This window comes from Emys orbicularis, chromosome 10 (assembly GCF_028017835.1).
Source record: "Emys orbicularis isolate rEmyOrb1 chromosome 10, rEmyOrb1.hap1, whole genome shotgun sequence".
Lineage (NCBI taxonomy): Eukaryota > Metazoa > Chordata > Testudines > Emydidae > Emys > Emys orbicularis.
Window position 1 is genome coordinate 6,117,759 of NC_088692.1, and position 23,281 is coordinate 6,141,039.

The 23,281-nt window shown below is 45.0% G+C and overlaps 1 protein-coding gene across 1 annotated transcript in view; it reads left to right on the forward strand.

The window, feature by feature from the left end:
• The window catches only part of CACNA1H (calcium voltage-gated channel subunit alpha1 H), a 457,818-nt gene that overhangs the window by 85,829 nt on the left and 348,708 nt on the right, over positions 1–23,281 (forward strand). The window lies entirely within an intron of this gene.

Consider the following 23,281-nt stretch of genomic DNA (forward strand, 5'->3'; position numbering starts at 1 on the left):
TGTCAGCTACTGAAGAGGGAGGGGATGCTGTTGGAATGGCAGGAACTACTGGGACGCCAGCTTGTAGCCAGCTGCTCCTCCAGCTTCCTTCACTTGCCCTCTTATCCTTCCTTCCCACTCATAGGGAGCCCTACCCCCCCCCCCCAAATTGGCGCAATGGACAAATTCCAAAATCCTGGTGCAGTGTACGGAGTATTGTTCCACATTACGTCAGTTTCCATAGCTAGACGTCACAAGCCTTCCAGCTGGAAGGGAGGCTGGCAAGAATCAATGCCTTTGTTGGCAGTTCCATTAAAGAGATCGAGGACTCAAGCGTTTTTCTGCTGTAATTGAGATCCTTGGTGTCCCCAGACCATGGTATAAATTAGCAGGGCTTTTGGCATGGATATTGCAGGCAAAGAAAAGCAAGAACTAGCCAATAAAAATGACATGGTAAATATATTGGTTTGGAAATCTGGGCTCCCGTAGTTTTCTCATATAGCATAAAATGCCATTGATGTCATGCTAATACAACCATCTATGCAGCTATCTGCAGGGGTACAAAGCAGTTTGACCCTGGGACGTGCTCACAGTGCAGTTTCTGTCCATCAAAAGGTGATTTGTAGAGCTGGTCAGAAAAGATTTTTTTTTATTGTGGGAAATTTCAGTGTTTCATCAAAAAACTGAAAATGAACCCGGGGGAACGGGGTGTGTTTCTGTGACAAAAATTTAGACATTTTTGAGGAAAGCAGACCCTTTCTGTGGCAAATTTTCATTTAATCAAAACTCCAATATTCCATCTAAAAAGATTTGGGTGGAAAACTTTCAGTCAGCCCTAGAAATTTGCCATTTGCAAAATGACCTTGTTTGCTGGGTTTGTTTGGTTTGCACTGACAGTCTTCTGCATCGTGGTGAGAACGTCAAGGTGTTTTATGCTTTCACAGTCTATGTATTTGTGTGTCATGAATGAATTCATTCTTCTGGAAATGAATTGGTGGCAGCAACTGAAGAGGCTCCCTCGTCACTAATCTTGTTTTAACTGGCACAAATATTGCAGAGATGGGAACAAAGTCATGGCTGTAGCGTTTATAGAAAAAAAAGGTCAGTCATCACTGGTGTCCGTCTTTGCTATCTCAGGGACGTTCTTGGGGACATTATGTTTCAGATTAAGAGAGCCAACAGGCTGGCATCCGGTCTTTAAGCAGTAACGAATGACAAACTAACTGTGCATATAAGCAGGGCAGGGTTTTGACAGCAATCTGTGCCTCAGATTCGTGTCTGTAATAGTGCACTGGTTTGCATGTTCGTCACTTTCAGGAGCTTGTTTTCTCTTAATCTGGGAGGATCCGCAGGTGCATTGTTGTGTTTTGCATTTTTAGGATGGCTCATTCTTCCGTTCCTAATTAGTTTCTTTTTATCTGCTGCATACTAACCTCTTTCTCAAAAGAGCTGTAGGCCAAACTTGCATGAGATGGATATTATGCTTCATTGTTTCTCTTTTTCCCTGCTGTCAAAATGATCCAGCTCCAGCTTTTGCTGGGCAGAGTGCACATACGTACATATATTTGTATGGGTGTGTGGCTTTTGGCTATGGGGGCTGAGGGAATACTTCCCACAGGCAGTCTAGACTCATGAATCTCGGTGGCATCACAATGGGGAATTAGTTCCACTACTCAAGACATTGGCAACTCTTGAACATTAAAGACCTGGAGCTTCGGGGTTTAACTAATGTGGGTTAGGAAGATGCTTCTCTGTGGGCAGGTTTTTCCATAACTGCCTTCTGCAGAGGTGCTTATACCTTCCTCTGAGGCAGCTGGTGCCGGGCATTGCTGGAGACAGGCTATTGGACTGGATGGATCCTGTTCTGATCCAGTGTGACATTTCCTACCTACGAGAGGGGAAGGGTTCTTCAGTGACCCTGCAGCTCCATTGAGAGGAGCACTGCCCTGCCGTGTTGGCCCTTCTCCCTCTTGGTTGAGAGGATGGACCTAGCCCTTGCTGAGTACATCAGACATATCATGGCTGGAATGAGTGGAAAGCAGAATGTGTGAGTTGAGGGGACTGAACTTTTCATGGCTGATTGGGGAACAGAATTCTCCTCCTAGTCAGAAGCCCAGACAGGTGGCTCCATGCTCATTGCTAGGTGAATTTCCTAGTCACCCCCTCCGAACGGGACTTAATCTTGCAAGGCTGTAGTCGGATTCCACTCCTCCATCTCTTCAGCATGGGAGGATCAGCGCAATGTAGAAGGCAGGCAACCCCCAGGCACTGGAAGAAATTAGAACTGCTGGAGTCTTGTTTAGCCTCTGAAGTTTTTGAAAGCCGCTTGGTTAAGACAGCACAAAATGCACTGGTGGAGTTCAGAGTTGTTTCAGTCTGAGCCTTTCCCAGGGGGCTGCGAGATTGCTGAACAGACATAAAACAGGGCCAGGCTGTGAATAGGAAGAAACTATTCTGCACACAATGCACGAAAGGAGAAAAAAATCCATTGGGAAGACAATAGCAATCGTTCTGCTCCCTTGCATTCTTGTTTGTTGAGTTTTAATAATAACAAGGAAGGTTGGATATTAGTCATGGGGGTCCTGGATGCCAAGACTTCTGCCTATTTTCTAGGATCTCTGTGATTTCTTGCTACTTGGCCTCCTGTGGGGGTCTGAGGAATCTGCCTTCGCTCCTCCCATTGACCTGCCACCCCCTGCAGGAAATAAATTTGCAGCTGACCCAGAGGCTCTGCAGGAGGTTACTGATCTGTGCGCCCACTCTTTTTCTTTTGTTGCTGCTCCGTTGACTTGTTTGCATTAAATAATGTGACCTGGAACTTTATGCATTTATTTTAGCAAACTCATGATTTTTGTTGGTGTTTATTTTTTTGTTCTGTTTTTGCCCCCGTGGTACATTTTTGCCATGAAAAGCAAACGAGCAAACTCCAGTCTCAACAATGACGATACTTCGTGCTTAGTAATGATGCTTTTGGTCTCCTGCACTTATATGCCTCCTCTGATTGGTTGACTGTTCCAGGATGCAGTGTTGTTGCAGCCGTATTGGTCCCAGGACATTAGAGAGACAAGGTGGGTGGGCTTCTGGACCAGCTTCTGTTGGGGAGAGAGACAAGTTTTCGAGACACATGCAACTCTTCTTCAGGATCTCCCTCTCACCAACAGAAGTTGGCCCAATCAAAGTTGATTACCTTACCTCTCTTATTGTTCCAATGACAGGGAGCTGTCATGGGAGATCATTGTCGCAGAGAGAGAGGGAACCACGAAATACCACGAAGGGCTTAGACTATAGGACAGAAAGTTTGAACTGGATCATCTTCTTCGAGTGATGTTGAACTGGACCATGTATTCATTGAGGAGCTGGTGCAAAGAATGGAGCACTGAGGGGACATGTTCCTGGCAACTGATGTATCTGAGATACTTCTATATGGCCAGATTGGCCAGATCACCATAGTAACTTAGCATCTCACAATCTTTAATGCATTTATCCTCACAACACCCCTGTGAGGCAGGGCAGTGCTATTATCCCTATTGTACAGGTGGGGACTAAAGGCAATTAAGATGGGTTGTGAATCTTCCTTGCGCTAGCCTGCTGCGCTGTAACTGTCAATATGCACCCTGCTGACATGCGTTAACAGTTGATTAATGTGCTTCGAGCTAGTCCTACGTCAGCTGGGGTAGATCAAAATGTCTAATGAATGGCAGGCTAAAGTCACTCCCCAGCTTAATTGTTCATGTAGACAAGCCCTACACAACTTGCCCAAGGTCACACAAGAAGCCTGTAAAACGGCAGGGAATTGAACCTGGGTTTCCATAGACCCAAACTAGCATCCTAACAGCTGGACCTTGCTTCCTCCCAAAGGGCTCAGGATTTTACAGCTTCTCTGAGACAAGAGCCAGGATTTGAACCTGTGACTTCTTGTACATCAAGCTTTCCCCTACGTACACCACACTACCAAGCCTCTGCACAGTAGAAGCTTGGTTGCTAAGCAAGACAGGCTGCTGTGTTTTGTACCATTTGAAGCTTTTTCTGGGTATGTTGTTTTGTTTGTAGATACAAGATATAAAAGCCATTCTTTCAGCTCTCTCTAGGTGGTTACCTCACACTTGTCACCATGGTACCCTGCGTATAGCACTCTGATGAGCCACTAGGGAAGTACCGAATGGAATGTCTTGCTCTGTGGGGATGCTAATTACCAGGTGAGCTTTACTATCAGTGAGTTAGTTAACTCCTCTCTGGGGAAAATGTTGTGCAGTACTTGGGTCCAGATCTTAGTCCAAACTCATTGACCCTGGCCTTGTAGTCACTACATGGAGCCTAGGCCAGAGAGGTCTCTCTTTCCAAAGAATCTGCACCACTTCAGCAGACTAGCTACAGCTTCTTACTTGAGGCCATGATTTATGCCTGGCTAAGAATCTAGAGAGAGATTTTTAGACAGAGGAAAAGCTTCCAAGTAGATCTGACTTATACATCAATGCATTTCCCTTTCACGTAGTTTTCATCACTTTGCTTTATGTCTACAGATGCCTAGGGTGAAATCCTCGCTCTGCTGAAGTCAATGGCAGAACTTTCACTAACTTCAGGGATTTTATCCATAGATTTAAGGCCACACAGGACCATTGCAATCATCTAGTGTAACCTAACCCAGGCCAGAGAACTTCACCTAGTAATTCATACATCCAGTCAATAACTTCTGGTTGATATTTGCTAACTGCCAAGTATGTGCCAAAAATAGTTGTATTTTGACTCTTTTACAGCCTCCTCTTCTGCTACTAGTGGATCTTCCAGTCATTGTCATAGTCACAAATTTGGGATTATGACATCAGCGTTATCTTCATGACACCAGATTATGACTTGGGCAGGAGAAGCTGGCTAGGCGAGAAGCACCAATTGAAACCCTTTCCCTTCAACAATAGAAAAGGCACATTTCTTCCAGTGCAAATATTGTTTTTCTTTGCAGTTGTATTCAGCTTACAAATTCCCATTCATAATATGGTTTTGAATATTTCCTTTTTATGTGCTTTCTGAACAGTCTGTGCCCTGTTTGCATTAGAGAATATTAGTATAGAACTTCAGTGCAGAATGGATTGCATTAGTCTGTTCTCTGCACCTGGAGAAAAAATAACATCCTTCAATACCTTGAATAACAATACACCTCTACCTCGATATAACGCGACCCGATATAACACTAATACGGATATAACGTGATAAAGCAGTGCTCTGGGGGGGGGGGGCTGCGCACTCTGGTGGATCAAAGCAAGTTCAATATAACGCGGTTTCACCTATAACACGGTAAGATTTTGTGGCTCCCGAGGACAGCGTTATATCGAGGTAGAGGTGTACCAGTAAACCACACCAATACACTTTATGAAAACACGTGGTAGAAAGAGGCAATGTGATATAGTGGACTCAGTATGGGGTAGAGCGCTAAGAACACTAATCCCCTCATTGCCACCAATTCACTGCATAGGCTTGGGCGGTTCATGTAAATCTCTGTGCCTCAGTTTCCCCATCTGTAGCAGAGCGATTTTACCACTTGTTTCAGGCCTCCATAGGGATACTGTGAGGACTGACTGGATAAAGTCTGAGGTTTTTTTTTTCCTGAAAAAGTAGGGCTTGATCCAAAAACCCTTGAAGTCAATGGAATGCTTTCCAGTCTTTTCACACGCCTTTCGATCAGGCTCATGAAGTGATCAAGAAATAGATCCGTGCTAAGTATCAAAAGTTTTCAAATGAAAGTAGATTAAGACTCATTTGAGAAAGTAAAACTATTTATTTCTTCTAAGAGATCAGCTGCTCATATTTTTAAAGGACTGTCATGTGGGTGGACATTAGCCTTTATTTTTCAGTGTGCTGCAGGCGAAAAGAAGAACCTTTGGATGATTCTTTGTTTTGCAGAACTTTCCCTGTGACTAAAACAAAATGCTGCCGCCTCTACTACTGGGAGAAACTATGTAGTACAAACATTACCATCCAGCAGAAAGAGAGAGAGGAGGGGGACAGATTTGTTGTTTATTGAACTCTGTTGCCTGACAGACATGACATTCTTTGAGTGAACTGTGTAGGGATTTCTCTGGAGAGCAGCTGGGTTTTTTCCCCGTCTCTCTCTCTCTTGCTCGCTCTCTTTTTAAGTGCCTGGTTGCTAAGCAACCATTATGGGGATGGGGGGGCTCACAGTAGATTGCAGAACAGTGAATTTAAGCATGCTGCTGTTATTAATCATCAATGGTATTTGTTTCATATTGATGGTGTATGTCTGGTTACACATCAGACCCGCTGAAATTAGAAAGAGGAGGGTAAGGGGTGATGTGATTACCATCTGTAAGGATCTACATGGGGAACAAATATTTAATAAGGGGTTCTCCAGTCTAGCAGAGAAAGATATTATACAAGCTAACGGCTGGAAGTTAAAGCTAGACAAATTCAGACTGGAAATAAGGGGTAAATGCTTAACGGTGAGAGTAATGAACCATTGGAACAATTTACAAAGGTCATGGTGGATTCTCCATCACTGACCATATTAAAATCAAGATTGTATGTTCTCCTAAAAGATCTACTCTAGGAATTATTTTAGGGAAGTTTCTATGGCCTGTTTTATACAGGAGTGCCGACTTGAAGATCACAGTGGTCCCATCTGGCCTTGGGGTCTATGGATTGAGTTGATTTGTGTGGTCAACCTCTCCCCCACAAAAACAAAACAATAATAGCAAAGCTTGGGTAGAAATGGACCTTTTAAAAGACAGTATTTTCCTTCAGCCAGTTGCCTGGCAGAGAGAATGAACTCACTTTAACTAACAGTAAATAATGAGGTATTCCTGTTTCCTCCCCCCCACCCCCAGCTGGGTTTTTTTTTTTTTTTTTTAACTGAAGTAAACAATTTTTATGCTGTCTGGAGCTATCAAATTTAATAGCGTAGTATGTGTTAGCAAAAATAAATACATAAATAAACACATTAAAAACACCACTCTGTGCAACGTGATTGTGAGCATTAGAAGAAATGTTGACAATATAACGGGAGGTTGGTACCTTCCAGGATTTTCTAGCTCGGGAGCGAGTCAGATACGGGCAGGTGTCTGATACTGCTGCCTTCAGGGAAGGGGGGATACGTTGGTTAATATTGGTAAATCGGTTTGCAAATGAAAAGTAGTTTATGGACTTTGTCCAAAGCCCATTGAAGTCAGCAGCAAGACACTTGTTGACTTTCGTGGCCTTGGGATCCTACCTTATAAAAGTTAAGTGGGGCTTGGAACAAGGTGTGTTAATGTTTCCAGAATCATAAGTGCAGATGAGCTGATAAATTTCCTGGGCTCATATACTGCTGCTTTGCAATTTCAGAGCTCCACCAGCCATGATCTCAAAGCCCTTTAAAAATATTAGTGAATCAAGCCTTCCAGTTCCCCCGAAGTACGTTAATTATTATTATCCTCTCTTTGCAGATAGGGAGACTGGTCCTTTTTAAATACAGTATCGTGCAGCAATGATCCCAGTCACAGCAGTGGACCTTTACTGCAGAACGTTCTAGGGTTTTATTTTGTAATTGGAGGCTAAGAGAAATTAAATGGTCATGCAGCAATTCCATGTGACAGAAACAAGATCAGCTTCAATTCTGTTCTGGAGGGACCAGCTAAGGATCTTCCTCGTGCGTTCATTCCTCCGAACTACCACTTCCCACCTATTTAACTGGTGTCTTGCGTAACTTAGCCATGTCATTTAAATACTGTTTTCTGAAAAGGGCAACATGTCCAGTGAATTATGATGTTAAGTTGGGAGTCAGGAGACCTGGGTTCTAGTCTTGGCTGTGCCATTGAGTTGTTGGGAGACATCAGGCAAGTCTCTTAATCTCTCTGGATAAAGTTTTCAAAAGTGCCTAAGTGATTTAGGAGCCTTTAAAACCCTAGGACTTGTGAGAGTGAGTGTCTCTAGAATTCCTATGGGATTTTGGCTTCTAAGTCATTTAGATGCTTTTGAAAATGTTACCCTCTGTTTTCTCTCTGTTCAACAAGGAGTGATCTTTCTTAACCACCCTGAAAGTTCTTCAAAATCTACAGATAAATGCAAAGTTGTTGTTATTACTGCACAGGGACTATGGAATCTCTCAAAAGGTTGGGTTCCACCATTTCATATCCCAAAACATCAAGGGCCTTCAAAACCCACTTGACCATGGTTTCTCTTCATCTCTAGAAATCTCAGTAATAGAATCCTAGATGCTCTGACTCTCTCTGTAGAAAGGAAAGAAGAAATTAATTGAAATTACACTTCTGCATTTTCTGTATACATTATTGTTGCTGATGGCACCAGGTACATCAGGGAATTTTTGCCTGTCTCACCCACCTAGGACTAGTTACTTAGCAAATTTTTATTTCCTCTTCACCTTCTACAATGTCGGGACAGTGGAAGCAGTAGTTAGTAATTTCCTGTTTCCCAGTTTTATTAAAAGGTGCAAAAATGAATTGCCTCATAGACAAAAGCCAACCAGGTATAGCAGGGACAATGCAAACTTCCCACACGCCAGCCCACTGACACGCTTTGGCTTTTCTCTCGGGGGGACCATCTCTAGTAGTAAGGGGTATTTCATTCTTCATGGTCTGTACATTTCTTGCTTTAAAAATGCAAGCCACTGGCACCAAATATTGTCCGTTTTTGTGGCATGGACACCTACCCACCAAGAATTGGATAGTGATCCCCTGCTTGATTCACTATGGTAATGCTGTTTAGATGCAGATCCTGCAAAAGGACCCAACCAACTGGACTGCCCTTGACCAACAGGACTCCATAAGTGTCTACATGGACAGGTCTCTTTGCAAGATCGGGGTCTAACTAGGAAGCATTTAGAGGCTGTTAGCAACAAAATTGCCATCGTTCCAGTGAGTGGAGTGGAAAGTACCCTGGAAGTTAACAGTCTCGCCCAAGCCCGTAGTCTGTGCACTACCTAATGGCTTTTCAGCTTGTTGTCCTCATAAAAGCTGTGTCAGCCACCTGGTGCCGGTTGCAGCCGCTGTCTCGCGCGCTGGGGCTGCGAGCTAAACTGCGGTGAGAGTCCATTTTCTCGGCAGCTGTTGGGTGGGGAGAATTGGGGGGGGGGCATTCTAGTTGACTGCTTGGTGCTATGAAGGAGGCACTGATGAAGAGAGAACACAGAGGGTTGGGTTTCTGGAAGCAGAGGCTGGCGCTACTGCCTGAGAAGGAAGCGTTGACAGATCAGAGTGAGGGGAAAGAGAGCTGTTACCTACCACTGGCCATTTCCCAGCAGGGGTGTTACATTAGCTAAGGTGTGTTGGCGTTTAAAGCAGCTGATTAAAAATGAAGGAGCAGATGGTGAATTTGGTGTTAAGTTGTTGGTCTTTTTTTCCCTCTTGATGATGGGAAGAAAATAAGCACCAGGCTTGCGGGAAATGTCTGGGACAGAGGGGAGACCTCCACAGTGCTGAGATGTGTGTATTCTGGTTGGCTTTCTAGTCATTAGTAGCCCTGAGTAAAGCAGCATATTTGCCTCCATCAGAACGTTGGGCTGACTAGCGTCGAGTTCTTGTATGTGTTGATATGGTAGAGTTAAACTGCCGTTCTGCTGGGGCTATTTAAAAGTCAATACCGTCTTACTCAACCGATCTGTTCCCCATGCATAGTCGGAGTCATAGCTGCTTTGAGGAGGGTGAAATTCACCTGACCCAGCGCTAGTCCTATACCCCATTTCATCCCTCTGGATAGGGCTCAAGTGGAATTTCAGACTAGAGCTGTGCCAAGAACGGTCATTCCGTATTGCGGAGAATTTAGACATTTCCTTTCATTCCGATTTGGAACGAAACCCAAAAGTTTCCAATCCCTCCAAGAAACAGAATCCAAAAAAATGTCATTTTGAAACATCAAAATGCTTTTGTTTCTATAATTTCAAAAATGAATTTCCACCTGGCAGGCTGAGGGGGGAGTCTAGGGAGTGCCGGCCCATTGACTCTGAGGCTCGTGTCTTAACTGGGGCTTCCTGGCTGTCCATCAGCCAGGATGGCTGCCAACGAGCCGGGAAAGTAAGGATTCCATTGCACCCTCGCTGAAATTGAGCAGTCTCTATGAAATGAATCTACACTCTCTGATGGAGAATTTCTGACCGGCTCTACCGACGACCTCATGTACACGCTCTGCACTGGGGAGAATGTCACCACAGGTGACTAAAATGTTACTGCTTTCCGCCCATAAACTGAATGTACGCCCCTTGCTTTCTCCACCCAATCCCCCCACCCAAATAACAGATGAAATCCTGGCTCCATTGAGAGTTTGGCAATTCCCTGGACTGTTGGGAGTTTTTCAATGGCTTCACTGGGGCCCAGATTTCACTGATAGTCTTTTAATATTTACAGGCACTCATCTGTCATAGAAAACTGTGGTCAGGGGCATATCGCCACCTGATGATGTGTTATAGAGGTACAAGGGCACCATCTACATTATTCCAAGGCATCCTGGAAGAGGTGTTCAACCCATCTCGCCTCGGCCTGGGTCCAGGTGCTATGTAGGTACAAATGACCGATCTCCCAGCAAAGAGGCATTCTGCTCAATATTCTCAACCAATCAAGCTGCAGCAGGGGGTGCGTGAACTAGTGATAGGCGCAGAATTGCTACTCAATTTGTCTGCACCATTACCGGACAATAATATGGCTTCACAATACACTCTGCCATACCTTGGGTACGAAAGATGCTCTGTGGAACCCACGCTTATTCGAGCCAATTCTATCAGAATCTAGGATTGTAAGGCATGTGAATGCCCTTAAAGTGTTCTTTTTCGGGGGAATGGTTGGGGCTGTGGCAAGGCAAAGCCAGAATGTTAATAAGTGAAGATAAATTATAACATACAAAGATCAGCTTCTGTTGCCTAAACCAGAATACCTGTTTCAGTATATGGAGGATGTGAACTTTATTTAGGGATTTTTTGGTGGGTGGGTTTCTTACATTTACTGCTACTAAAAGCAGGATACTGGACTGGACAGACTTGATGCTTAGATCTTGTGTGGCTGCTCCTAATGTCCTAAGACAGGGGTTCTCGACCTTTTTCTTTCTGAGCCCCTCTCTGCCCCCCCCCCCAACATGTTATAAAAACTCCACTGCTCACCTATGCCACAGCAACTGTTTTTTGGCATATAAAAGCCAGGGCTGGTATTTCGGAGTAGCAAACAGCGCGATTGTCTGGGGCCCCATGCCACAGGGGGGCCCGCAAAGCTAAGTTGCTCAGGCTTCAGCTCCAGGTGGCAGGGCTCAGGGCCCTGGGCTTCAGCGCCCACATGGTGGAGCTTCGGCTTTCTGCCCTGGGCCCCAGTGAGTCTAATATTGGCCGTGCTTGGTGGACCTCCTGAAACCTGCTCACGGCCCCCCAGGGGGCCCTGGAGCCTGATTGAGAACTACTGTCCTAAGAGACAGGTTGAAAAGCTAGAAGAGAAGGGAGAATAAACTATGTTCTTAAATTCTAGTTTCTCTCTGTCTTCAAAGGTTGGTAATAACCTGCAGCCAAAATCATAAATATACTTTCTGGCCATTTGTACTGGAGAGTTTTCTCAGCCATGCGAAATGCAATTTCAGATGCTATGCACAATGCATAACCCGGCAACCCACCTACACACTGCAGGAGAACAAAGGCAAAGTTATCTAATAACAATTGAATATTTGGCTGGAAGCAGCTTACTTTGCAGCTTTGAACTATTGACTTGCTGGGGAACGTGAGAATTACAAAAATAAATTGTCAGTTTAAAATAGGGGACTGTGACCGGAAGAATCTGCTCCACTGAAATCAGTTTTCATCCTCTATTTCCTATACCTATTATGGCCCAAACAACCTGGGCTGGCAACCAATCAGTCTATTGTCAAGCAATAATGGTTACATTTATTATTATTTATTGCAGTAACGCTAAGAGGCCATGACCAAGTGCTGTATAAACATATAGGTGCTGAATAAACATATAATGAATGTCAATGCCTGCCTCAAATTGCTTACAAGCTATTTCTACAGAGCCTCTTATCTTGGAGGATTACAAAGCACTTTACAAACTCTTTATATCCACGAGTCACTTGTCACTGAAGTGCAGCCACCTCTGGGGTGTGGTAGCTGTTTCACAATGCACAGAAACAGTACACAAAATAAAGTTAAGAAAAATGTCCTCTCCCAATAAAACTGCAGCGGAGATTAAATGTAATTGCACAAAGTGGGATTTGGCCCAGGACTCCAGAGTTAACATCCCTAGTAATCAAGTATCAGAGGGGTAGCCGTGTTAGTCTGGATCTGTAAAAAGCAACAGAGAGTCCTGTGGCACCTTTAAGACTAACAGATGTGTTGGAGCATAAGCGTTCGTGGGTGAATACCCACTTCGTCAGAGGCATGTAATGGAAATTTCCAGAGGCCGGTATAAATATGCAGGCAAGAATCGGTATGGAGATAACGAGGTTAGCTCAATCAGGGAGGGTGAGGTGCTCTGCTAGCAGTTGAGGTGTGAACACCAAGGGAGGAGAAACTGCTTCTGCAGTTGGCTAGCCATTCACAGTCTTTGTTTAATCCTGAGCTGATGGTGTCAAATTTACAAATGAACTGAAGCTCAGCAGTTTCTCTTTGGAGTCTGGTCCTGACGTTTTTTTGCTGTAAGATGGCTACCTTTACATCTGCTATTGTGTGGCCAGGGAGGTTGAAGTGTTCTCCTACAGGTTTTTGTATATTGCCATTCCTGATATCTGACTTGTGTCCATTTATCCTTTTACGTAGTGACTGTCCAGTTTGGCCAATGTACATAGCAGAGGGGCATTGCTGGCACATGATGGCATATATAACATTGGTGGACGTGCAGGTGAATGAACCGGTGATGTTGTAGCTGATCTGGTTAGGTCCTGTGATGGTGTTGCTGGTGTAGATATGTGGGCAGAGTTGGCATCGAGGTTTGTTGCATGGATTGGTCCCTGAGTTAGAGTTGTTATGGTGCGGTGCGTGGCTGCTGGTGAGAATATGCTTAAGGTTGGCGAGTTGTCTGTGGGCGAGGACTGGCCTGCCTCCCAAGGTCTGTGAAAGCGAGGGATCATTGTCCAGGATGGGTTGTAGATCACTGATGATGCGTTGGAGAGGTTTAAGCTGAGGACTGTAGGTGATGGCCAGTGGGGTTCTGTTGGTTTCTTTCTTGGGCTTGTCTTGTAGCAGGAGGCTTCTGGGTACACGTCTGGCTCTGTTGATTTGTTTCCTTATTTCCTTGTGTGGGTATCGTAGTTTTGAGAATGCTTGGTGAAGATCTTGTAGGTGTTGGTCTCTGTTTGAGGGGTTGGAGCAGATGCGGTTGGTCTCCAATTCTTGCCTGCATATTTATACCTGCCTCTGGAAATTTCCATTACATGCGTCTGACAAAGTGGGTATTCACCCACGAAAGCTTATGCTCCAACACATCTGTTAGTCTTAAAGGTGCCACAGGACTCTCTGTTGCTTATCCCTAGTAATATCTGTTTTTCCTTCTTTGCTGGTGACCTAATACCTTCCAGAAGCTTCCAAGCTTCGTCTTTCATGTTAAATCTTTTCTTTGACTAAAGAAAACCAGAAAGCAATCCAAACGGCTTCATGCAGGCACATTGGGCAGTGTTTTGCCGACAGGTTCCAGCAGTGCGTAGTGTCAATGTGAATTCTCTGCTCAGGGCTACCTTACTGATCAGGAAATATTATATCCAGGAAAAACGTGTTCACTTGGAAACCTAGCTGCTAAGTAGACTATTGCAAGGTAGGAGGTAATGAGCATGATTAACTGCTCTCTTGCAGCACAGAAGATGATGGCTTGGTAAGTGAGCAGAGAGGTGAATTTCAAATGAAATGTTACCAATGGGGAATAGGCAAAAGTACCCCTTGCAATCAATGAGCTCCAGGACATTGTTGTAAAGAAAAATATACCAATTACGTGCACATAAAATATTGATGGTAATAATCATTATTATAACCATGACGCAATCTGTTAAAGTGAAAGGAATAAAAAGCAGGAGGAATGGGAAGCAGTGGAACAGTAGGTGGCCTAGCTGCCAGATCCTTAAACTTGCTGGCAGTGCTTATTAATAATCGTGTGAAACCATAATGAGTAAGCATGTAGCCCTTACCTGACTGAACAAGGGGAGGCTCTCAGCTGTGGGCACCAGAAGAACTGAAGAGACAGCAGCGCTGGGTGCGAGATCCCACTGTTGGTTCAAGGCACCGTTGCCTGTGGTTTACTCTGTACCTCGCTTGTTTCAGAAGGGTCCCCATTAGCCACCTCACGCGGTGGGCCTGAAGCTCCTGCCATGTACCCTGGTTGGACTCCTCTGGCCCCAATTCTCAGCTCTGGCCAAAGAGGGGTTAGCACAAATCAGGAGGAGGAAGGCTGCAAAAGTGCCCCTTTTCCCATACACCTTTTGTCCTGGGCTGTCCAGGAACTGGGCTACTTCTTGGTATAAATTAAAACAACCTGCTGGGGTCAACAGCCCCTGGAGGAGCCAGGGATATACCTATCTTGAGAACTGGAAGGGACCCTGGGGGTGATCTGCTGTCAGGTGGGGAATAGGCAGCAGGGGTGGCTGAACTCATAACTCAACCAGCTGGGGCCACCCCTCCGCCCAGCATCGCTCCCTGGATCCCAAACTGTGCAGGGAAGAAACACACACACATTCTGGGGAACCAAGACCCAGGTGAGGCCTCCATGTCTCTCCAACTCCCACCCCCATATGGCATTGGAGGGGGAAAACTACAAAGAGAAGGGTGCCACAGACTCCAGTCAGTATCTGTAGACTCCAGAGCAGAAGCAGCCAAGGTAGACATTCCCCCTGCACATTCAGAGACCTTTCCACAGTTTTGACTGGACTTTCTCTGTCCTGTGCTGACTGGTTGTTTGTGCCAACCCTTCCTCTTCTCCACAGTCTCTTCACCTCCGCTTCACTCCACACCTGCCCCTCTTCCCCTCCCTTTGCTTGTCCATTGAGCTGGTCCCCTCCTAACTAAACCCACCCCCCAAAAAAGTTTGTGGAACTAACCTGCTGGTTGTTGCCATCCCATTGTTCACTCTGCTTGTGTGTTACACCCCTTTCCCCCACCCTGTGTCTGTGTTTAGATTGTCAGCTTTTTGGGCAGCGTGGGGCACAAAGGGACCCATTCTTGGTTTGTCCTTCATAAATATCGTAATAAACACGACGATATGAAAAAAATACCCTCAGGTCCTGTTCCCCTCATAGGAAGAAGAATGGATAAAAACAAAGGGAAGAAAAAACTCGCAAAATGAGATGTAACATTGGAACCAGGTCTGAATCTCTTTTAGAGTTTTCTGGGAGGTGTCGATGACTCTTAAAGGTTGTTCTTTAGAGCAGTTGGGGTAACTGATAGGCCATGAAGAAAGTCAGATCAGGATTAACCCAGTAATTTTACTTGGGACTTTCTGTTTGGTGCAAAACAGGGTTCAGCTCCCGTTTGGATTTGAGTCCAACCATGAATCAAACCTACCAGATTTCTGAAATATGAAAATTTTGATTGGAGGGAAGGAAATTTCTCTTCCTGATATTCACATTTTGATCCAGGTCAGTAATGATTTAAAGTTACCATGGCTTTAGATAAAGTTAAAAGGAAAAAAAGGCATATCCTTCCAGTTTAATTTTGTGTCACTATTTTAGATAATAGAAAAGTTTTGGTTAGTAGAGGAGTATACACTGTGCCTTATTTTGCATGTGATACGAGAAAAATATTCGAGTAATACAATGCTGCAAGTAGTTAGTGCTAAATGAATTCCTGCATTTGCTTGTCAGAAAATTGGCAACACATTGCCTCATTGTAAACAGCAGGCTTAATGACCATATTCTTCAATATTAATCCAGTAATCAATTCTATTGAATCATAGTCTCTATACACGCTACAAAAACCACATTGTCTTGCTTTTGGAAAGATACAAAATTTGGTGGGCTGAAACAAACAGTTTTGTTCCCCTCTTTCTGTTTGTTTGAGGGCTTAAGCGATGTACAGGGCCTTGTCCTAGCCCTCTGGGCAGGGCTGAATTTCACCCTGAGTGGTTTGGGTCTGGGCGACATGGTATGTCCCATTGCTGATATGCTGATGCCTGTTTGGGCTATGGGATGTGTTTTGGAGGCCTTATTTTGGTTGTGACTGGATAGATGTCTACATCATAAAACAACCACGTCAACCGTACCCTTTCTTCAGCTGAAAGGCCATGGAGGGAATAGACAAGGGGTAGTCAATTATTTTTTGTCACGGTTCAAATTTCTTGGACAAGGTACAGTCAAGGTCCAGACTCCAGAGAAAATAATAATTTAAAAAACCTCCAGTAATGATAACAAGTAAATAAAAAGATTTCGGGGTCTATTCAAAAGTGTCTGGCGGTCCGAATTTGGTCTGCGGTTTGCCTATTGACTACCCCTGGAATAGACTTTTAGTCAGGCTGAACTCTCTTCTCATACCTGGTGGTCACTCCAGAACAGGCTTTGAAACACAATGTTAGGCACTTCCACTGCCTGTTCGGGGGCTAAGGGAATTCAGGTTCACAAAGCTTCATTCTGACGCCTTTCCCCAGCACTAAAATTCATTTCCAGAATTAGGGCTGGTCTACACTGGGGGGGGGGGGCGGGGAATCGATCCAAGATACGCAACTTCAGCTACGCGAATAGCGTAGCTGAAGTCGAAGTATCTTGGATCGAATTACCAGACGGCGCGGGGTCGATGGCCGCGGCTCCCCCGTCGACTGCGCTACCGCCGCTTGCTCTGGTGGAGTTCCGGAGTCGACGGTGAGCGCGTTCGGGGATCGATATATCGCGTCTTAACAAGACGCGATATATCGATCCCGGATAAATCGATTGCTACCCGCCGATACGGCGGGTAGTGAAGACATACCCTTAATATATTTGTTCACCTTGTCGTCAAGTAAAAAGCTTTCTGGAATTTTATAAGAATCTGTGTCTAACAACACAGACCATCTATGGTAGTTCCTGCCCAGCAGATCTGAGTTCTTTTGACAGCAATTCAGGTAGGGTGGTAAAACAGTTCCGCCTTCGGAAGATGATGTGCCTCTTTCATAGTAAATATTTATTCTTTCTCAAGTGGCAGTGCAAATTCATTACAATATAATGATGCTACAACCCGAAGAGCTTCCTTAATTAGGATTTGACATCAGTGGAAATTTTGCAGAGTGTGGTGCCCAGCATGAGCTCTGTACACATGGACACTTACATTCAAGCTCATTGTGGTATTTTTCCCATGAAGTGATCTTTAATATGCCCTGGGTCACCCAGCTTTAGTAGCTCACTGAGCAAAGTAATGTAAGCTGTAGTTATTTCTGGCCATAGCGAATTCCTATATATAAACAAGCCCAATAAATCCATTTCTCCCATGCAATCCTTTCACTTGTGCGTCTTGCTTTCCATGTTCATCCTCATGTTGGACCCAAATTTAGAAGTGGGCCTGGTGACACGGCTGTGTAGATTGACATGGATGAGAACGGCAGGTGACATGGCTCCGTCGTGCATGTATTGGAGAGGGGCAGGTGACACAGATGCATGTTACAATCAGATGAGCTTGATTTCCCCTCTCTTTCACATGGAGTTTTGCTGATATAGCGTTCCAAGGATAAATCCAGGAAGGAATCGGGAAGAAATTCACCTCTTTCTGCCGGCCATCTTCATTAGTGGGACCCATGCCCATGCTGCAGAGGTTCATTAAGCGAGCTTCCTGTTCGTAATGGTGCCTAACAACTGATTCACAACAGATACACAGTGTAAACCCATGAAGCTTCAATAGAAGAGAGCACCACACAGTCTAGTGGTTCAGGTGCTGATTTGGGAGCCAGGTGAGCTGGCTTCTTTTCCCAGCTCGGCCACTGACTTGTTGGGCAAGTCACTTTACCTCTGTGTTCCTGTTCCACCTGCCGCCTTGGTTTGTTCAGCCTGTAAGCTCTTCAGAGCACGGGCTGTCTTTTACTGTGCATGGGCATACAGCACCCAGTACAATGGGGCACTGATCTCAGGGGAGACCGCTAAGTGCTACTCTAATACAAACAGTCATCATGTGTGTCCTACCTGTGTGTCCCTGGAACATTCCTCCGCAGTGAAGCAGCCCGTCCCCTCAAGTGTTTGGTGGTGCTGTCTAGAAGCGTTGCTTCCTTCTGTGTTATGTGCCGTCCCTTTGACTATGTCTAGGGACTCCGTGTAAATCGCACCCTGGAAACTGGACCGCAAGAGGAAAAGCGGGCAACTTATACAAGGAAGTAAACAGAAACGGTGTTGAGCTTATAGGCCTCAGTATTTGCATGGTTCAATTTAAAAAGTTTTCTCTCTACCTTCGTAGATAAGCCCCCATCACAACGGAATGCCTTCTTGCTTCAGGGAAACTTGCTGTGTACTAGACTTCATGACAGAGAAGGCAGCTGCTTGTGCCAGCCTATATACGTTCTTGTTCTTTATCAGTCTCTCCCTGTCATTCACTCTGCTCCATTTTTCCCAGTCCCTCTTGAGTGGAATTCAAACACAACCACAGTCAAGTTTGAGTGGGTTTGAAATGAGGCCAAATGAATTCTCCACGCCTTGAGAGAGGGACATCTTTTTAATTAGGAAAATGCGTTGACGATGCCTGTTTAAGGTAGTATTAAACAAGACACAATAAAGTCGGTCTTGGATGGATAGGAGAGATTGCACAATAGACTAGTTTATTGTGTAAATACATCTTTTTATGCTTTCAAAATCATGTGAGGTACTCAATAGACTGTAAAAACTCCAAAGGAGCCATTCCAGCCTGATGTATTGTGTCAATCTGTTAGTATGGATATGCATATTAAAATGGGTATAAAAATGATTGCACATGATGTTGCACAGAAGGCAGTGTTCAGATCTTGAGCACTGAAGAAAGTTCCTAATCCTTATTTTCGGTTAGTGGCACTTAAAATTTCATGGAAAAATTGTAGATGGCCTAAAATCAAGGAGGAGAGAATAGCTTGGCTCAGAAGATTGGGATTGTGGTGCAGAACCTTTCGGGTCTTGGGTTCTTGGGGGTCATTGCCATCTGGCAGAGGTGTAATAATAGCTTATGTGAAAGAAGTTGGGGGCTGTTACTCTGTTCCTAATGGACCACCCCAAATAGCACTGATCTGCTTGCTTGTTGGCCATCTCAGTAGACAGGCCAAGCTCCAAAATGGGCATGAGGAATGAGCTCTTCTCCCATACAGCTGATTCTTTTCCAGGTCAGAATACAAAGTAGCTTTTCATGATGTGGCAGCGCTCTATATTTCATTTAATGGCTCCAGATCAAATGGGCCCTGTTTACAAGAAAAAAACTGTTCTTTTTTTCTAATGGCCAGCCTTGCAGATTTATCCTGGGATCTGAGAGTCAAGCTGGGTTTTTTTCCCGTCTCATGAATAATTGACTGCATAATTCTGCAGGCCAAATTATGGTGTCAGTCTTGCCTATACAATTCCTCTGTCCTCAGTGATACCTTCACAGTCACTGTTGCTTTTAGTGGCTTGGCACGGTTGTATCTGATGTGAACTTATAAGACAAGATGGGAGAGGTTGAATTTAGCAAACAATTCTATTGACGATGCACAAGAAAAGAGAGATTTTAGCACCCCCCATAGCTGCAGTGGCTCTGGATGGACAACAGGAGTGAAAAGCTGGAAAAATGTGTTTGTCACTGAAGTCAGCAGTTATGACTCTGAACATGCACTAGGGCAAATCTGTTGATTAAGAAGATGCCAGTTTTACAGGGTCATTTTTCAGCCTAGAACTACATGAAGTTAAACCAGTGTGTGGCAACTTGTGCTCCAACTGCCTGTCAAAGCTCCAGAAAAAAAATAGAAGACCCTTTCCCTGTTATAGAGAGCAGAGGAGTTGGTTTTAGGGCCTGATTCTCTACTCACAACAGTGTAACACCACTGGCTTCATTATAGTATAGTCCTGATTTACACCAGCGCATGTGAGAGGGGACTCGTGTGCCTTCTTCAAATCCTAGGGCCCACGCGTCAGACTGAAACTTTGATTTATTTCTTATGCAGCTGAAAATTGCCTCGTTTAATAGTTGGGGTGGGGTGGTAGTGTCAGAAGATGTCAGCCAAGAGGATGTGTTTATTGCAGAGTTATAAACTTCTTCAAAATAAGGACTTATAAGGCAACGCTTACCAGAAACCTCCTGACTCTCCCGGCATTCTAGGGGAGTAGGTCTATTTTAAAATAAATGCACAGCCCCAAAACTTCGCTGCTGTAGAACTGAGCAAAAAGAAAAGTATTTTGAGTAAGATCATCTTAAAGGAAGTGATACCAGTTTAGAAACGCTGCAGCTATTTGTCTAAAGTCACCCCCACCCCCTCTCTATCTAAACAAAATAATAAGTAATGAGATGACAGGAAGAAACTGATGAGCATGAAATATGTAATGACATGGATCAAGATCTATTGCTTTGCATTGGATGCAAGCTAAGCCTTGGATAAGTATTTCACAGTTATGGAATTAACAAAGAATAAATAGAAGACCCGTTGCCTGTGTTTCACTCAATAGAATGCTTTATTTACCGTGTCTTATTCAGTTGCTGGAAGTAGTAAATGTCCCATTTGGCTTCAGAATGGATTTTAAAAGGGGCGAGAAAAGCACAGGGGTTGGTCCCTGACATCTCTAGTGTCATATTCCTACTGAGGTGGCCAACATACTAATTTATTAGTAACGTGGCAGCAAAGGAACACCATAAATGTTCTGAGTCACCATCCTGGAAAAAAACATCGAGGCGTAGCATTTTCAGCATCAGTAGCCTGGAAGAGACCCCCCAGATGATGCAGTTTCTCTTTTCTTCTTGACTTTGAAAGCTGGGCTATATCTCACACAGAAGTTATGGACTTGATGCAGAAATTACTGAGTGAGGTTTTATTGTCATGTGTTGTGCATGAGATTAGACTAGATGATCATGATGGTTCCTTCTGGCCTTAGAATCTATACGTACATACATCAGTCATGCTTTCAGCCATTTAGATGTGTTTATTAATGTGTATGTATTCTCTGTATCTATCTCATCCTGTAAGGAAAGCACTTAAACATGTGCTTAATTTAAAGCATATACTTAACTCTCATTGATATGTTTTAAGTGTTTTACTGAATCAGGGACACAGCATTAATGAAGTGTGCTGGCTACATGTAAGGATTGTATCCATAGATCTTAAAGAAAAAGACCTCCTTCATCTTTCTGACCCCAACCCAGACCCTCAATCAACTGACTTCCCCAAACGGGCACCACATAACCCTCTCCAGGAAATGCCAGAGAAACTGGTTCTTGTTTTTGGATTAATTGGCACAAATTCACCTTCAAAGTCTCATGGGACTAGATTGCCCCTCCCGGTAGGAAAACCCTAGTTTAGGGTCAACACCAATGTTTGTGTCCTGGAAAAAGTGTGTGCAGAGTATCTAGATGAGCATTTACAGGGGTGTTAATTAACTGGAGTTAATTGGAAGCCAAGTAGCTCAAGTTACAAGAGGAGCAAAAACGGTAATCTCCGCAGACCCAAAGCATGGGTGAACTGATCTGGGCTAGTTTGGACTGGGATGGGGTAGAGATTTCTGTAGGAAATGAGCGCTCGTAGGGAATGCCTACCCTTCAATTAAACACCTGTGACCTCTGTCAGTTGACTGGGCTCGCTGGTTTTGGGCTGTGGGGCTGTACAACTGTGATGTAGTCATTCGGGATTGGGCTGGAGCCTGAGCTCCAGGGCCCTCCCACCTCCGAGGGGAGCTATTGAGACTGGAGGGGGCATGTGCAGCCCAGCGCCAAACTGGAAGGGACATCCTATTCCTGGGTGGCTGGTGCCCAGTGCCCTGTGCTTCTTTCCCCCTGCCCTCCAGCTTGGCAGCTGGTGCTCTGTGCACCAACATCCCCTTGCTCCACACCCAGATGCTGGTGCCCTGTCCAGTCCTCCACCCTAATGGCTGGTGCACAAGCTCCTACCCCTCCCCAGGGCTGGGGGTGTCTGCCTGGACCAGCAGAGGTTGAAAGGGAGGGCCAGGATGGGCTGGGGAGTCATCTCTGCCCCCAGCTGGCTGTCTTGACCTCCTGCACTGTGGCAGCCACTCCGGCCCCACCTCTGGGTCCCACTCTTGTCTCCACTCCCCCTCCCCTCCCACGTGTGTGCGTCTGGGCTGAACATAGCCGGGTTCCTCTCCACTCCCACCTCTGCGAGAGTAGTGGAGATGGAAAACATTGGGAGGGTGGAAACAGATCTGCCCTCCATCCCCCTGCCAGTATTTCCACTGGGGGGTGTGTGCTAGCCTGCCCCTGCCCCCCCTCCCCCGAGTTCCACCACAAACTATACAGCAGTGAGTCAGCCAAATAGATATTAGTGCCATATTTACATAGTCCTTTGTCTGACCGTAACCACACTTAAAATAAGCCCCACTTTTTATGGCATCTGGCACATGTGTCATACAATGCTGTAGTTTTACCCTTGTTATGATTCCAAGCTGATTTTTTTTTTGGGATGATTTCCAAGCTTTGCTTTCAGCAAGGAGAAACGTGGTTTTTGTAAAGAGTCGCAGAGCTGACTTTTATGATTTACTGTAAATCATTCAATTCTTTCTTTCTTCCCCCAATCAAACCTTTGTTGGACTAGTTCTGAAGGGAAAATATCACTGGAAGCTGTTTGGGGAACACAGACGCACAGAATTTTAAAATATCAGATATGGCTTTTTGTTTTGTCTTCTCAAGAGATCTTTTATGGCGGGGGGAGGGAGGGGAAGCCCCTTGATGTAACTTTGTTTTGCAGCTCTTCTGTTGTTGTTTTACGTGTCCTGATTTCAGAATTGCTGTAGAAACAGAGACATGAGCATTGTGGAAAGGGAAAGTCATATCTACAGCTGCTTATTTACAGCTTTGAGGCTGTTGAAACACCTGTGGATAATGAAACTGTCACCTGGAATCCGGAAGCCCGTGGGGGTCTGATTCTGGTCGGAACTTGCACTCGGAGCAACTTGGATTTTCCCCTGCCGCAGTTCAAGTGGAAAAGTGGAATGTTATGAATCGGTCTGGTTACAAATATGCCCTGATGGCAGTTGCTATGCTGGAAATCTTGATTTGCTGTGCAGCTTGGGACAAACTACCCTGCTGTTCGTACAGGGGCCATGTGGGGGAGACGGACAGGTCCGCAAGGGAGTCAGGAGGGCTGGGAGGGCAGGCAGGAGCGGGTCCATGAAAGCTCCCATCCTGTGGTGAGCAAGGAAAGGGATAACACTCCCCCTTGAACCAGGTCAATACCACAGCTGCCTGTTCTCCATGTGGAGATGGCCACGTAGCCTGTGTGTGTCAGACACACGGCAGGGCACAGCT